Below are 18,852 nucleotides of genomic sequence, written 5' to 3'. Positions count from 1 at the left end.
GTTATTCCTTATGTTTCACATATGAGTGAAACCATATGATAACTGTCTTTCTCTGTTTGACTTATTTCACTTAGCATAATCCCCTCCAGTTCCATCCATGTTAATGCAAATGGAAGACTCTATGTTTTAAAGATGTTAATTTTCCCTAACTTGATCTCTGAATCAAAATAATAATCCCAGTAAGCTTTTTTAAATGAAAATTGACAAATGAATTCTCAATTTTACATAGAATCACAAATGGCAAAAATAGTATTAAAAATCCTGTAGAAAAAAACAAAGTTTAAAGATTTACAGAAACCAAATTATTTTACAAAGTTATAATAATTTAACCAGTGTGCTATTGTTTCAAATATAGAAAAATTGAACAATGGTAGAGTCTGAAAAGATATCTACATGTATACTGTCATTCAATTTATGATTTAAAAAAAATCCATCACAATGCAGTAGGGGAGAAAATGGTTCTTTTGGTAAGTGGCTCTGGACCAACTGGCTTACCAAATAAATCTAAATGATCCTTTTATCTACTTCAAACTATATATAAAATTAAATTCCAAATGGACCATAGGTTAAAAGTGAGAGGTGAAACAAATAAAAGTTATTGAAGGTAATATAAGGCAGTGTCTTAGTGACCTTAATATAGTCAAGCATTCCTTAAAAAGGACACAAGAAGCACTTACCCTAAGCAAAAAAATAAATTCTACTTTATTAAAATTAAGACATTATTAAGAGAGTAAAAACAGGTCACAGAATGGGAGAAACTATTTTCAATACTTATATCTGAGAAAGGACTTATATTCAGAATTATACAGACTACAAATCAATAAGGATGAAGGCAACCCACTTATTATTTTTTTCATTTTAAACAAGAAGTTTATTTAAACAACAAGATGCTTGTCTTGAAGGGAAAACTGTCTAAGGATTCTTTTTTTTAATCCCTTCTTAAGGACAGATTGCCCTGTATGTAACAGCTACATACAAAAAAGTTATAAAATTGTCCTTGGTTTTACAATGGTAAATGAAAAACATTAAAATTCTCCAACTGAACAAATTATGCAAGGATTGTTATGTTCTTTTTTTGTTAAAACAGTGAGAACAAAACAACTTACTGGAATATAAAGATAAGAGCTGAATGAGCATGCCACTTATGGAGAAAGGACATTTTCACAGAACCAGTAATTTTCCCCATCCCATCTCCATTTGATGTCGATCAAAACATACCACTGGCCATTTAGTTAAAAAAATGCAATATGCTTGGGCACATACCCAGTTACTTTATGTACAATAAAGCAACAGGAGGGGAACATGAAAGAATAGAGAAAACCACGCTGTGGTAGGCGTGATGCGGTGGAACTAAATTGCGGTTTTCTTTTTTTTTTTTCTCTTTTTTCTTTCTTTTCTTTTCTTTTTTTTTTTTTAGAGAGGGAGAGAGAAAGAGAGGGGGAGGTGCATAGGGAGGAGAGAGAGAATCTTAAGCAGGCTCTGCACCCAGTGTGGAGCTGGATTACAGGAATCTATCTCACTACCCTGAGATCATGACCTGAGCAGAAATCAAGGGTCAGATGCTTATTGACTGAGCTACCCAGGAGCCCCCCAGATTGCAGTTTTCTAATTGAGAATGCATTCTTGGTTTGGAGGAACAGTTCTGGAGTAAAGTAGCAGGTTCCCTTTTTAGTAGATGCCTCCTGTCTGCTGCTGGATCACACCAATTGTATCTTCAGCCTCCATTTCCAACTGTGTAGGTGTGTCTGTTTCATTGATTGGCTTCCCATCAAATAGGAATCTGATCTACCTCATTGACAAACCCTATCATTCACAATAGACCTTCCTTAGTTTACTAAGTGGTGTATGCCTCTTAATCTTAAACTGTGCCACAGAACCATCCTGTCCTGACACCTTCAAATTAATATGGTCGTTGTTCTCAGTCTTGAATCCTCCCTTGGTCTTTTCATCAGTCATGGTGAGCGCCAGAGTCTCCTCAGCTGCTGCTTTACAAAATAGGTACCAGGTTCACATCTAATGAGCACACAAGCAGCACCAGGAGTGACAGAAGAAAGAGGCAACCCAATTATTTTTAGTGACAAATCTTCAACAGCTGCATCAAAAATACAGTAGCCAAATGGCCAATAAGACAATAAATAGGCACTCAATTTTGTTATCAAGTAAATGCAAATTAAAATCACAATCAGATAATAGTCTACATTCATTGAGGAATGCTAAAATTAAAAAAAAAATAGACATGTCAGCAAGGATGTGGGAACTAATACATTGCTGGTGGGAGCATACATTGACAAAATTACTTTGGAAACCTGAAGGGCTATACATATCAGAGCTTACCATATTACCCAGTAATTCCAGTCAGGTATATAAGCACAACAGAAATGTCTATATATGTGAACCAAAATAAAAGAATGAAAATGTTCATAGCAATACTACTTGTAATAGTCCAAAATAGTAAATAACCCAAATGGCTATCAACAACAAACTAATGATGTTATATATTCATCCAATAAAATTGTAGTAGCAGTGGAAGGAATGAGAAGTACTATCACAAACAACATGGATACATTTCAAATATAATATTGAACAAAGGAAGTTAAATACAAAAGAATATGCATGTATGATTCCATTTATATAAAGTTCAAAAAAAAGGCATGACTCATGTATGGTGATAGAAGTGAAAATAGGGTTTACATTGTGGAGCTAATGACTGAGAGGGACATGGAGGTGTGCAGGTGATGTTTTATATCTGGATCTAGGTGTTGGTTCCATGAGTGTGTTTATTTTGTAGCCAAAGTATCAAGCTGTACATTGATACTTCATGTATGCTGTATTTCATTAAAAATATTTGCAAAAAAATGTGATAACATCTAGAGCTGGAAAGAATATGTAGAAATAGGCACTTTTGTACATTTTTATTGAAATTTGGTTGCTACATTCCTTTTGAACATTGAAAGTTATATTTATGGAAATTTCAAATATGCTTATCATTGACCAAGCAATTCCACTTCTGGAAATCTGTCTATAGTAGTCAATATTATCGCTTGTCTAATATTTCTGGTTCTCACTTTAGGTGTGTAGTTGGATTGTTCTCAACATCGTTGGATTTAGGTGTTGCTATAAATTGACTTTGGTCAATGAAATTTGGGTGGAAGTGACATTCCCACAAACAGAATAAAAGCCAGTGGTTACGTAAAAACCAAACCACCTTCCCCTGCCTCCAAAAAACCTCCCCAACCTTATTAACAATTAACTAAATCCAAATATAAATAATAAAGAGATTTCATTTTTCACCTATTTGGATATGCAAATTAGAAAAAGGAAGACCTAGCACAGTGTTGCAGTGGGGCAAGGAACTGAACACTATTGGTCTCATGTGGGAAGTGGGGAAGCCCAAATCAGAACCCATGACTATCTGTAGTCACAGCAGGTGGGCCTGCTCTTCCTATCACTCATTACTCACTCCTGGTCTACCATCTTTGTGGTAGAATCTTTGAAGGTAGCCCTAACCACGCTACGAACTGTGTCATGAGCTACATTTCAAGTTGCTAATTCTCACTCTCCCTCCAAATCTGTTTGAAAAGTAGAAATTATGAATGTGTTAAAGTCATAACTGCAGCTTGCCTTGCTAGTTGACAAGAAATCAGGCTCTGAACCACAATTCAACTAAAGCACTATGTCTATAATGTAGTCTTGGATTTAGGGACAGTTTCTCTACCATAAATGAAAAAACAAGGAGAGGGGTGTGCAACATGATGAGGTCAGTTTTCATATCATTTTTCCTAAAAAAGGAATCATTTAACTATGCTATTTTTGAATTTACTTCTTTTATATAATTTAATATCACTCCATATCACTTCAAGGAGTTTGACTTCAATCATTTTATCAGACTACTTTAGTATTCCATTGTATGTATGTGTATATGTATATAGATAAATAATTCATACAGTATCATAACCAGTAAGAAAAATAAAATTTAATAACTTCTCTTTCTTCCTTATTCTCTTTCTTTCTCCCCTCCATTCCGTGATCTCTCTTCTTCTCCTTAGAAAGCATAGAAATACTGACAAGTAGCAGCTGCTGACCAGAGCTAGTCATCTACATAGGTAGATGAAAAGGAAGACACCCCTAGGGCAGTCAGGCAACTAGAAATGAAAGATGTACAGACTGCACTGCTCAGCCATGGAAAATTCCATTCTTAACTAAAGACAAGGATGTATATGTGTTCATGTGTGAAGAGAAGTCGTGTGTCTAACAAAATGGGTTGTAGCATTTTCAGTTCCCTTTACTCTGATTATAATACTGTGATCTGAAGAGAGAGATGTTAAGAGAAACACACTCCAAGCAGTCAGACAACTCTTGATATCAAGTACATATGCAGCACTCTACTAACCAAACTAGCCCCCTGGAAAATTCCATCCTCACCTAAGGATAAAGCTGCGTGTGTGTGTGTGTGTGTGTGTGTGTGTGTGTGTGTGTGTAATAAAATGTAATAGGCCATTTCAGCTTTATAAATGAACAAATGTTCGTTGAAGAATCTTAAAAGATGTTGAAAATTATAAATAATGAAATATATGTAATCAGTAATCTTAACATCCCGAAACATTTGGTATTTATATTTAGGTCTATAAACTTCCACATTATTATTCTATTGCTGTGGCTTGAATTGTATCCCCCCAAAAGACATTTTGAAGACTTAACCCCTTTTACCTGTGACTGTGACTTTATGTGGAAATAGGGCCTTAGCAGATATAATCAAGTTAAGATGAGATCATACTGGATTAGGATCTTAATATGACTTGTGTCCTTATATGGAGTGAAGGAAGGAGATACAGATACAGAAAGAGAGAAATGCCATGGGAAGACACAGACACAAAGGGAGAAGGCTATGTGAAGATAAAGGCAGAGATTGGAATGATGCATTTACAAACAAAGGAATCCAATAGGTGCCAGTAACTACCAGATGCTAGAAGAGGCAAGGAAGAATTTCTCCCCTACAGCATTCAGACAGAGCATGGACCTGCTGACACCTTGATTTTGGACTTCCGGCCTTCATAACTGTGAATAAATTTCTTGTGTTTCAAGACATCTAGTTTGTGGTATTTTGTTATGGCAGCCCTAGGAACTAATATACTGTTCATACTTTTTTTTTTATTAAGTTCAATTAGCCAATGTATAGTACATCATTAGTTGGGTTTTTTTTCAGTTGAGGATATTTATTTATTTATTTATTTATTTATTTATTTATATTCGGTTAGCCAACATATGGTACATCACTAGTTTTTGATGTAGTGTTCAGTGATTCACTAGTCGTGTATGACACCCAGTGCTCATCAGATCACGTGCCGTCCTTAATGCCCATCATCCAGTTACCCCCTCCCCCACCCCCCTCCCTTCTGCAACCTTCAATTTGTTTCCCAGGAGATAAACCACGAGAGACTCTGGACTCCTGTTCATACATTTTTAATAAAGTATTTGAAAATAATTTTTAAAAAACCCTCCACAGCAGATTTAGCATCCTTCCATGTTCATACTGCCCATAACATTACTTTATTAATTGGTTACAGAAGGAATAATTTCTATCTTCAAATTTTTAATTTCATTTACTTTTCTGAGAATAAAGGTAGTATATGTTTTAGATAAGCAAATAGCAGGGAAAATCTGTAAAATAATATTTAGTTGCCCTGTGACCCCACTCCTAGGCCCATTTCCAAGAAATTATCTATAAATGGTTTTGGTATATATTATCCCAGACATTTTTCACTTCAGATTCAGTACCTAGAGAAATGTAACTCTTTTCCTCTCCCTATGTCACTGTGAGATGCATACTTTTTATTGATACAGGGTCTAAGCATAAGAATACTTATATTTTTATTAAAGTGTAGCTGATATACAATATTATGTTAGTTTCAGATGTACAACATAGTGATTCAACATCTCTATACATCATTACAAAGTGATCACCACAATAAATCTAGCTACCATCTGTCACCATACAAAGTTGTCACAGTATTATTAACTATATTCCCTATGCTGTACAGTACATCCCTGTGTCTTATTTGTTTTGTAACTGGAAGATTATTCCTTTTAATCCCCTTCCTCTATTTTGCCCAACCCTACCACCTCCCGTCTGGCAACCATCAGATTGTTCTCTGTATCTATGAGTCTGTTTCTGTTTTGTTTTGTTTTGTTGGTTCGTTTTGTCTTTTAGATTCCACATATAAGTGAAATCATAGGGTATTTGTCTTTCTATCATTTAAATTAGCATAATATCCTCTAGGTCCATCCATGTTGGTGCAAATGGCAAGATTTCATTTTTTTTTATGACTGAGCCATACTCCATTGTAGATACATACCACATCTTCTTTAGCCATTCATCCACCAATGGACACTTAGATTGCTTCAATACCTTGGCTATTGTAAACAATGCTTCAATGAACATAGGAGTGCATATATCTTTTCAAATTAATATTTCAGTTTTCTTCAGATAAATACCCAAAAGTGGAATTGCTGGATCATATAAGAATGCTTAGTGAAGCATTATATATAATGGCAAAATATTGGAAACTATTATTCACCAATGGGTGGAAGCCTGAACAAATTGTTGTATATTCATAATAGAGCATTTTCTTCAGCAACCAGAGAAAGAATAAGTTATATCCATATTAATGACTTGGAGAGATAGTCATGATATACCAAGTAAAATACATACACACAGAATATTGAGAAAAGTATGGAATGATATTTCTGGAGTTTCGAGGCGAGGAAGGAAAGGGGTGTGTGTGTGTGGGGAATTATATGTATTTTTAATAAGATCATTATATTATTTATTCCATTGTTTTCAGTGAACACATGCTAATTTTATAATTCTTGAACATTTAACCACAGATTGAAAAAATATACAAATTTGAAAAACTTTTGTCTGATATGAATATATCATTATAAGCTTAAAACCTATAATAAATTTAGTACCAAAAAGTAGAAAAAATATCATATTGCATAAACCCTGAGTATTTAGTGCCACAAACATACAAAATATGTTTAACTTATGAGTCATTTTACAGAAAAATCTCTATTTGTAATATATACTTATTTCCTTAGAAGGGCCAAAACATCATCTGGTAATATGAATTATAAAATTTTATTTATCAAAAAATCCTTATTGATGACAGATAAAGGTTGGGCAAAATTACTTAGGAGGAGGTGTTGTAATAGCATTTGCAGAAGCCAGATAAAAAGGATGTTACGAACAGCTCTTTTGAGAGGCTTTTCAGGGTCATTTACTTGCTTTTGCTATGTGTTTCCTTTTCAAATTTCTATTTCACCATGTAATTTTGGAGTAGCTCCTGATTATAGTAAATGACCATTGTTCTACAAAATTTGATATTTTAGGAAAATGAAATAGCCTCTGTCACATTAATTTTCTTCTTGTCAATACATTGCTATCATCATGGTCTTCACTCTAATTTATTGTGGGGAGTATAACAGTGTCAGTATTTTCCCAGTCAGCTAAAGACAGTAAGTGACTGAGAACTGTCATAATGTGTATATTACAAGTGGTACTTCCATGATGTCCCTGAGATTATCTGCAGCAGATTTTACTGGTCATGATCACGGCTTAGTGGATCACGATGTCTTAATGCACCATGTATTATATAGAACAATAAGTTGAATGTTCCCTGTGTGCCAGGAGCTGTGCTAAGCAATGTACAAGCATAATAGTATTTAAAATAAATAATTATCCAATTAGATAGCTATTATTATCTGTACTTTAAACCAAGGCTCAGGGTTTAAGCCATTTATCAGATAGCAAATAGCAAAGCTAGGGCTTGAATTTAGGGCTTGTGAACTCCAGTTGTACTCTTTACCTATAAGCTATAATATTTCCAATAGTGTCTGAGATACACATTACTGGAGTTCAACACTGCCTGGTTCTTCTTCCATTTTATGCACATTGGAAGGCTATTTTTCCTAGCCGTCTTGTAATTAAGGCCATCTAACTAGTTCTGGACAATAGGCTATGAACAGAAATTATATTTTTTGTTTTCAGGTTGAAATATTTAATTGCTAAGATGTTCATCATCACTTACTATCAGGGAAATGCAAATTAAAACTATAATGAGACATCACCTCACACCTGTCAGAATGGCTAAAATCAAGAAAACAAGAAACAAGTGAGGATGTGGGGAGTAAGGAACCCTCTTGTTCTGTTGGTGGGAATGTAAACTGTTGCAACCCCTGTGGAAAACACTATGGAACTTCCTCAAAAGGTTAAAAATAGAACTACCCTATGATCCAGCAATCAAACTACTGGGTATTTACCCAAAGAATACAAAAACACTAATTCAAAGTGATACATGCACCCTTATGTTTATAGCAGTGTTATCTACAATAGCCAAATTACGGAAGCTGACCAAGTGTCCATTGATTGATGAATGGATAAAGAAGAGGTAGTATATATATATACACAACGGAATATTATTCAGCCATAAAAAGAATGAAATCTTGCCATTTGCAATGACATAGATGGAGCTAGAGAGTGTAATACTAAGCAAAATAAGTCAGTCAGAGAAAGACAAATACCATATGATTTCACTCATATCTGAAATTCAAGAAAGAAAACAAATGAGCAAAAGGAAAGAGAGTGAGCAAGCAAGACACAGACTCTTAACTATTGAGAGCAATCTGATGATTAATGGTTACCAGAGGGGAGGGGGATGGGAAGATGGGTTAAGTAGGTGATGGGGATTATGGGGAGGGCACTTGTGATGAGCACAGGGTGATGTATAGAACTGCTGAATCACTATATTGTACACCTGAAACTAATATAACACTGTATGTTAACTAACTGGAATTAAAATTAAAAACTTAAAAAAAGAAATATTTAATTGCTAATGTGCAACTCTCTTACCACCTCTCTTCTCTAGCTGCAGCAAATGAGGAGGCCTTGTGTTGAGATGCTAGAGCTTCAAGATTAAAGTAGCCTGATTACCCAGTCACCATATAGAGGGAAGATATTCTGGAGAATTGCTTGAATCCATAATGTAATTTGTGTGAGTCAGAAGCATGCTTTTGTTGTGTTAAACTACTGAGATTGTAGGACTGTTTGTTACCATAGTCTAGCTTAACCTACCTGATTAATACAGAACCGGTACTGAAAGTATGATACTGACCTAACAAAAACCTGAAGTGTGACATTGGCTAATAAGTGGTTTTGTGGTGGGAGTTTTCAGTGGCAAAACTTTGGTGAAATTGTAACTTATAATAGGCTTAGCACATATGATTAGGGAATTTGTAAATATAAGGGAAGAGTTTGGATAACAATTCTAGTAGGGAAATATAGAGGATGAGGCTAGAAAAAAATGTTAGTACTGTTCATAGGAGTGATAGTAGTGTTTGGTGATTGCTGCTGGTTTTGATTAGTGTCATAGTTCACTTTATGTGTTGGCTGGACTGGGCTAAGGGATGCCCAGATAGCCAGTAAAACCTTGTTTCTGGGTGTGTCTGTTAGGATGTCTCCAGAAGAGACCAGCATTTGAATCAGTAGACTGAGTAAAGTGGATTGCTCTCACCAATGTGGGTACACATCCATCAATCTATTGAGGGCCTTAATACAGCAAAAAGGTGAAGAAAGGGTAATTCATTCTCTCTGCTTAGGCTGAGACATTCATTTTCTCCTGCCCTTGTATGTCAGTACTCTGGTTCTTGGGCTTTCAGATTCAGACCGGGAATTACACCATCAGCCCCCAAGTCTTAGGCTTTCAGACTCAGACTGAATTACACCACTGATTTTTCTGGTTTCTGAGCTTGTAGATGGCAGATTGAGGGACTTCTTGGCCTTCTTAACAGTCTTCCTTGGAGAGGAGGCCAGTATGGTTTCCCTGTGGAAAGAAGAATGAAACAAATATTTGGTAGACTGTGATGGAGATTATCAGTGTTCACCAATATCAATTTCTCCTCTACCTCTTGGTCATATAGAAGATCACATTTACCATCATTTTGGATGTAAATAAAGCCATATGACTAATGCTGGCCAATGGGTTGTGAGGAAAAATGACAGGAACATTTAATTGCTTTTGTGTACTTTCCTCCTTTTTTATGGTAAAAGAGGAGGTCTTGGGTTGAGATAGCAATGTCACAACTCAAAGCAACATAACAGTTATCACTTGGAGGAGAACTGCCCTATGCAGCTGTTTGATTATGTTGAGTTGTCTGCTGTTTGTTACCATGGCATGGTCTATCCTATTCCTCTCACATATACAAAGCAATTGTTATTATAAAAATATTAAGTGTAAAAAGAAATTAGAAAGATTGTTAAATCTCTCCCAAACATCTTCAAAGAATAGATATCTCTTATGCTATACAAACTAATCCAGGCACACAAAAACATGCATAGATATTAAATTAATTTTATGAAGTTAGCAAAACCTTAACACAAGCGTGGTAAAAATAACTAATAATAGACTAATTGCATTTTTGAGTAAAAGCACATAAATTTCTTTTTTTAAAAAGATTTTATTTATTTGAGAAAGAGAGTGAGCAAGAGAAAGAGCGCACGTGGGAGAGGAGTAGAGGGAGAGGGAGAGGCAGACTTCCCGCTGAGCAGGCAGCCTGATGCAGGGCTCAATCCCAGAACTCCGGGATCATGACCTGAGCCAAAGGCAGACGCTTAACCAACTGAGCCACCCAGGTGCCCCCAAGCACATAAATTTCTAATAAATGTAGTAGATATTGAGAATTGATTAACTGAAACTCCATTCTACCACCCTAATTGCAGTTAGAGCTCTGATAGTGAATTAGGTTCTACCAATTAGACAGACTTGTTAGATTATTTGTGAGGTAGAAGTGAAATGGAGGACATCTTCCTGCTGTTGTTGCTTCTGGCAAGGTCATGGATAAAATAATGGCAACTCCATTTAGCAGAGACCACTTTTGAGTCCAGGAGCAGCAGACACATTTGGATCTCCAAATTACATTTGCACAACCTTACTTCTGACTTGTTCCATGCTTGTCAGCCAGCCTCTGTCCTTGGTCCACTCCAGTGTTTGCACAATGGACGTTTGAGTGGAGTAGCCATGATGGTAAGAAAGGAGGCAATACATGTTCAAAAGCATGGAGTACTCACTGAGAATAGCCAAATCTCTGTGGTCAGTTAATTATTTCAGACCATTCTACCATAGAGGATGGCGTGGTTTGTCCTTAACAGAATTGATACTTTCTCCAGATATGGGTTTATCTTGCTTGCTCTGCCCTCAGTATTTCTGCAGGTGTCACAATTTGAAGCTTACAAAATGTCTGGTTCATGGGACCCATTCTATGGTGAAGAAGGTGTGGCAACAGACACATGACCACTGGTCTGATAATATAATGTATAATCCAGCATCAGCTGGCCCAATACTTTGATTGAATGGCTTGTTAAAGTCTTAGGTAAGTCACCAGACAGAGAACAACACTTTGCAGAGTTGGAATATTGTCCTCCAGAATGAGGAATATATACTCATAAATCAACAATTGATATGTAGTACTGTATTCCTTTTTTTAAATATTTGTTTTTATTTTATGTTAGTAATCTCTACACTCAACATGGGGCTTGAACTCATGAACCTAAGATCGAGAGTCGCATGCTCTTCTGACTGAGCCAGCCAGGGTGCCCCATGTGGTACTATATTCCTAATAGTTAGAATACATATGTATTAGAACCAACACAATGACCCACTTATAGAATTTGTGTTTCTTGTTTCTACATGCTCAGGTTCTGCTAGCTTAGAGGTTTTGCTTCTCAAGAGGGAATGCTTCCCCCAGGGGACACTTTGAGGGTTCTACCAAATCTGAACATGATCCATGCCAAGATGAATACATTACTAGATAGATGAGTAAATATATAGATATAGGCAGTTAATTTTAAAATAAACTTCTGGAAACCACAAACAATGACTTGTGGGGGGAGTTAATTGCTGCCAATAGGAATCAATATAAATTTACCTGTTCATTTTGTTCCATGGTGCTTTTCATCATTTTAAAAGGATGTACACTCAGCCCATTATTTAATTTGGTGCCTCCTATTGCCAATGCTCCTTGTCAAGCTTCTTTCAGTGGTTAATTTAGAAGGCTGTCATTATGTAAAGACTTCATGTGGAGCCTACCTACTAATTGCCTAGTGTTATGTTTTTGTCCTCTGAAAATTCATATGCTGAAGCGTTAACCCCCCCCCCCAAAGTAATGGTATTTGAAGATAGGGCTTTGGGAGATACAGTTAGATGAATTCATGAGGACAGGCCTGTGGTCTGGATGGGCTTAGTGCCCTTATAAGAAGAGAGACCAGAGATCTTGCTCTCTCCTCCATCCCATCTCTCCCCACACAAGAAGAGGTCATGTGAGCACACAGTGAGATGACAATCATCTGCAAGCCAAGAGAAGAGGCCTCAGAGTGAAACCTACCATGATTTTAGACTTCCCAGACTGCAGAACTGTTGAGCAAATTTCTGTCATTTAAGCTACCTGGTCTATAGTATTTTTTATGGCAGCCCAAGCTGACTAAGACACCCGAGTAGGCAACCTTGCCACCAGTTAATACAATTGGACCTTGGCAGCCACCTGGATTCTAGTCAACCATTAGCTATCATGCTTGGGCTCTGAAATAGTAGTATTTCTTTCCAGTAATAGAAAAGAGTATTGATGTATACATTGGGAGTTTTTGAAAAGGAAATCACAATTTCATTAGTAATTTTGATTTAATTGGTATGGAAGCAAATACAGTATTAGGAATATATTACATATTTTACTTCATTCAACCCTCAAAAGATTATGAGTTAAAATTAACAAAAATTTTACATTATTGGGGATTTGTGAGGATTTAATGAAATAATACACAATTGGTTACCAGAGTCTCCAGCCTAACTAATCATTAAATAAATGTCAGTTGTAATAATTTAATATTAATATAATATTAAATATTTCTAATCTTAAAAGAATGAAAACCTTAACAAATAAAGAATTCTTATCTTTTTAAACATCCTACATAAAGTGAGTGGAATAGATTTCTTTCTATGTTTCTATTTTTTTGATGACCTAATCAAACCTTTAGTGAAAACTCTATTGTTCTCATTGTCTTACATAAAATATGGACAAAGGCCTACATTGCAGAGCTCTGAATAACAAAATTAAGTGCCATGTACCCTAATTTTAAAACCTTCCTTATGATACAACAAACATATATCAACTCTTAATAGAAGAAGCTAAAATATTTTGTGTAGATATGTCAGTATATGTGTGTTTTTGTTCATTTGTGTGTGTAGTTATGAAAAGGTAGGTGTTAATTTTAACAAGAAGCTTTTATAGAACTTCCTTTCACATAGGTAGTTTGTAAACAATAAATGCATACATAACTATATTTATTTTGTTAGATATGGAATGCTAAGTAATTATAACATAATGGTTCTTGCTGATTTCCCATTTTGGATTCCTAAAATATTTTAATTTGTCACCTCATCTGATCCTCACAACAAACTTACGTTACAGATCAATGTGGTTTCCATGCCATGCATTTGTTGTGATGATGAAATAAATTAATCCACATTAAGTCCCTAAGCACACTGCATGCAAGGTAAGGAAGCATTTAACAAAAGTTTATCCTTTTTATACTTTTTAAATCCTTTTTATCCTTTTTATAATCATCATCCCTGTTACTACTATTACTATTGCTCTTAATACAACCTATATTACTCATGATGATAGTCAGTTCTTTGATCACCTGTTAACATGTGGGAAATTCTCATGGCCTAAATGATTTATTGAACACCTTATAACAAGTTGTTTAAATATGAGCATGGTGTTCTATTTAATTTCCATATCAAATACAGTAATATTTCAGCATAATTATTGACCAATAAGGAAATACTAGTAATCTCCCCTATAGATCTTTCACTCTACATGTTAATTTTAAGCTTTTGATTATCTTTTAATATTATTTTTCACATGCATGCAAACATATATAGACCAATATTCAATTTTACATCCCGATGGTGCATTGAATTTCTTTTCATTTAAAAGGAAACATAGTATGCCCCATGGTTATGCAACATCTTTTCTCCTTAGAATATTCCATGGATATTCATGGTAAGGTATATAATACTGTATATTTCAACTTGTGTATATATAGAATGTGAGGTAATTAAATGGTGCTTTTTGGTTAGAATACTTCCAGATTGCTCCATTTCATGTGTTCTCTTCTATTGAACATTTTATCATTAAGTTAGTCTTCAACATATTGTTCTCATAATTGCATTATAGATTGATTTTATGATTTGGTGCTTGCTCTTGAGCTAGCATATCTTATTGTCTCTTAGTGCATCTTATGTGTCTCAAACTAGTGTAGTCTTTTCAAGGTTAATCTAGTTGGATATCACTTGGTTAATATCAAATGAAGACATTAAATCAGGATTGTCAAAGTGATAATGTATTTGGAAAAGGGAATCAGTGGTGATTTTTAGAGATTTATTGACATTTTTCATGGTCCCACAATGAGTAGTGTGAATTCATTTATAGTTTAAGGAAATAATTAATTTCCCTAATTGAGTTTTTAAAGAAAACTATTGCTCACCCACATAATTAGTCAGCCTAGGCAAATGCAAGAAAAAACATTGTTTATTTCATTGCTCTCTCTTAGTCAGAATCAGTATTATCATTGTTTGATATTTAAATGTTCTTTATTTTCCTCCCAGCTTTAACTATGCATGGTTATCATTATATTTTATATATTTCTAAGTGGAGAATGATAGCTTTATATTTTGTGGGTTATAGTAAATAAAGTTTCATTCTATATCATCATAATCAGTGAGTTGCAAGGGACCATCTCAATTCTGAAAACTCTCCTTTCCCATAATGGATTGCAAGGGCTTTCCTGCCAACCCCTGTAAGGTTTTCCAATCCTCCAACTAAAGCATCAATAACTAGACTTTTTGGTTTAAAGGAAAACAATTAAATAGTGGTGGTGAAATATTGGTAATAGAAGCAGAAAAGAAAACATACATCCTGGTGATTAAGTAGGTTGTAAATAGGAAATGACTATGTCAAATTAATTTTTTAGGTACAGAATTTTGCACTGTGATAATATTTATTAATTTATCTGTTGCTTTCCCATTTCCAAAAGTATCTACTCATGTTGTCTGATTAATCCTAATGACAAACCCGTGTCTTTCAATTAGTACAAGATTCAGTGATACTGTTTTTTTTTAAGATTTTATTTATTTATTTGTCAGAGAGAGAGTAAACACAAGCAAGGGTAATGTCAGGCTGAGGGAGCAGCAGGCTCCCTGCTGAGCAAGGAGCCTGATGCAGGACTTGATCCCAGGACCCTAGGATTATGACCTGAGCTGAAGGCAGACACTTAACTGATTGAGCCCCCCCAGGCATCCCAACAGTGATACAGGTTTACTGAGAGGTTTGAGAGATAATGTACCCCAAAGCCCCCAAGACATTGTATGTTTGGTAAGTCACCAGTTATGCAATATAACTACTCTTTTTCTTTCTCCTCTTTATAGTATTAATGGTGGTACAAAAAATATTACTACTACTACTTTGAGTAGTAAAAATAAGAACACATTTAATAATCACCTTTAATTAGGTGTGCAATCTGGTTGTCTGCAATGGGAACAATTTTACTTTTACTGGATACATTTGGGCCATGGTAGCCACATGGACTCCAGACACAATACAGAGATAGAGGCACTAAACATGGGAGATGCAGAGTGGGTGTTAATCTTCACTAATAATAACTTTTAAAAAAATAATTGTGATTTCTGAATGGGATATCATTGTCAATAATGAATTTGGGTTGGTAGGTATGGAAATAAATGTGGTGACAATATAATCACTTATGTGTATTTTTTACATTTCAGGTAACAAAAGTATTTTAAATATATTGCCTCTTTCAAACAGAAAACAATCTTGTGTTACAAAATGCATAGTAATTTTACATGATAAGGGACTATGAGAATTAAATGAAATAAGCCACAGGTCTGTATGATGTATGCTGCTTGATAAGACCTTGCTCATCCCTTGGTATAGGTACCTAATAAATTGTGCAGTCCAGATTATTGTTCTTTAGGGAATGCTGCTTCTTCTTATATGTCTGGAAAGGATACAATGAGGTTGTGTCTAGCAATCATATTTTTTCTCCTGTTTTTATTATGTTTGTATTTTCATTGTGTATGCTGACTGATTTTTGTTTGTGGACAGGTAACCTATTGATTTTTGTGTATTTACTTTTTGCTATAATACCTTATCTCTATATCCTTCTCATTATTTTCAGACTATTCTACTTGGATGATTATACTTATAGGTTTTCTGAAACAGTTTTAAATAAACATCTTGCCCCATAATTCCATTGTTAAGTGCTTTAAATCATAATACCTTCTAATCCAGCTTTACCATGGGGTCTTCCTGAAGCACTAACATCTAGGAAACCTTGGGTATGGGAAAAAGAGAGTTTTAACTCATATTAAAAATTCCTGAGAGAATTTACTTCTCAGTAGTTAGATAAGTAGGTTTCAGATAGGAATTCATCCTGTCTTATTGAAATGGAATTTGGTAGTTATGGAATTTATTGTCATTATACTATGATTGCTTTTGCATTTCTGTGGCTTTTCAGTTTCTAGTGGATTTTCTACATGGTTCCTCAATTAATTCTCATGACAAATCTGAACTGTAGAATTATTAAGTGTCTCTTTGGTATCTTTGTTGTGAGTTTCAAATATGAAAATTCACATGAAAGTCCAAAGTACAATTTCTTTTACATATACATATTGGAGCGTATTCAATTTGCTTTTTTTCTAGGACATTTCATGGATACCCATGCCAAAATAGGTGATTTTTTTTTTATAATTCATGCATCAGAGCCCTGCAGACACACGAAGGAAGAAAGCTAATGATTGCCAATGATAAACTGTCTTAATTTTGTTCATTTAAGTATAATAAATAAATAAATAAATAAGTAAATAAATAAATAAAGGCATATCAGAATACAACCAAGGATGACATTGTTTTGGGGATAACCTACAATGAATGTATACGCATATACACATATGCACATATGTGTATCAAAATAAAATAAGTCATCTTCAACTTTATTATTTTAATGTTAGTAATATTAATTATGACTGATTCACAAGTATGACATGGTACAGCCCTTTAGAACTACTTTCATACTTCACTATATGAAGACATAAATAAGGCATGTAACTCTAATCATCCAGGAGCTCACAATCCAGTGAAGAAAACCGACACAGACATTGATATTAACACTGACAGAAGGGGAGGAGTTAAGATGGCGGAGGAGTAGGAGACACCGTTTTCAGCCGGTCCTCCGAGTCGAGCTGGATAGGTACCAGACCAGCCTAAACAAACACGGAACCAGCCTGAGACGCAGGAAGACACATCTGGATCTCTACAAATGAACATCTCCAGCGCTGAGTATTGAGGTACGAAGCGGGGAGCCATGAAACCGTGCACAGATATCGGAAGATAAACGGAAGGGGGAGGGAGCCGCCGTGTTCGGGCGCCGGGAAGTGGTAGCCACTTGCACGGGAGAGCGGGCGGGGCTCGCTGACGGCACCCGCAAAACAGCAGACTGAGACCGTGAGCCGGGTACGCGCGCCACCAGGCATCTCGCGGAACACCGGAATCCCGGTGCGCTCACTGGATCCAGACTGAGACCGGGAGATCCGGGAGCGCGCACGGGGCGGCTGGCGGCTGGCGGCATTAGAAACACAAAGGACAGAGACGCGCCGGCCCTGGAAGTGAGGGCTGGGACGCCGGGTGTGGGGCGCACATCCCGGGACGCTGCAGGGTTGAGCAGCACCAACAGAAACAGAGTTAAAGTGGCCAGAACATTAGTAGAGATTGGGCCGCAATCCTTCTGTTCCGGGACAGAAGCTGAAATTTGGCCGCTGCTGCTCTGACTCTCAGAAGAGGCACAGCAAACCGCCAGGGAAAGCCAAAGCCGCCAGAGAACAAAAGCCTGGAAATACCGGCTCAGGGAGTGCCCATCCCCATCCGCCCTCGCAGGGGACGCCGAGACTCTACCCAACAGGGCTGCCTGAGTATTGGCGCGGCAGGCCCCTCCCCCAGAAGGCAGGCTGAAAAATCAAGAAGCCCACAACCCGGGCTCCTGGGTGGCGCAGTCATTGAGCGCCTGCCTTCGGCTTAGGGCGTGATCCCGGCGTTCAGGAAAGGAGTCCCTCATCGGGCTCCTCCGCTGGGAGCCTGCTTCTTCCTCTCCCACTCCCCTGCTTCTGTTCCCTCTCTCGCTGGTTGGCTGCCACATAAATAAATAAATAAAATCTTTAAAGAAGAAGCCCACATCCCTAAGATCCCTATAAAACAAGGGGCACGGCCTGGGACCCAGTCAATAATTTGGGCTCTGGAAACCCCGCAACCTCTCTTCATCAGAATGACAAGAAGGAGAAGCCCCCCCCCCCCCCAGCAAAGAAAAGACAGTGAGTCTGTGGCCTCTGCCACAGAAATAATGGATATGGATGTAACCAAATTATCAGAAATGGAATTCAGAGTAACGATGGTCAAAATGATGAGTAGAATTGAAAAAACTATTAACGAAAAGGTTACTGAGAATATAGAATCCCTAAGGACAGAAATGAGAGCGAATCTGACAGAAATTAAAAATTCTATGAGCCAAATGCAGGCAAAACTAGAGGCTCTGACGGCCAGGGTCGCAGAAGCAGAGGAACGGGTTAGTGAATTGGAGGATGGGTTAATAGAGGAAAAAATGAAAATAGAAGATGGTCTTAAAAAAATCCACGCCCACGAATGTAGGTTACGGGAGATTACTGACTCAATGAA

General features: G+C 36.4%; 1 pseudogene; it reads right to left on the bottom strand.

The window, feature by feature from the left end:
• Positions 1–1,668: 1,668 nt before the first annotated feature.
• LOC123002240 (small ubiquitin-related modifier 4-like) lies at positions 1,669–1,956 on the bottom strand (annotated as a pseudogene).
• Positions 1,957–18,852: the final 16,896 nt, after the last annotated feature.

The sequence above is a fragment of the Ursus arctos genome, chromosome X (genome assembly GCF_023065955.2).
Source record: "Ursus arctos isolate Adak ecotype North America chromosome X, UrsArc2.0, whole genome shotgun sequence".
Taxonomy (NCBI): Eukaryota; Metazoa; Chordata; class Mammalia; order Carnivora; family Ursidae; genus Ursus; species Ursus arctos.
The sequence above is the reverse complement of the archived record's forward strand: the minus strand, read 5'-3'. Positions and strand labels throughout refer to the sequence as shown.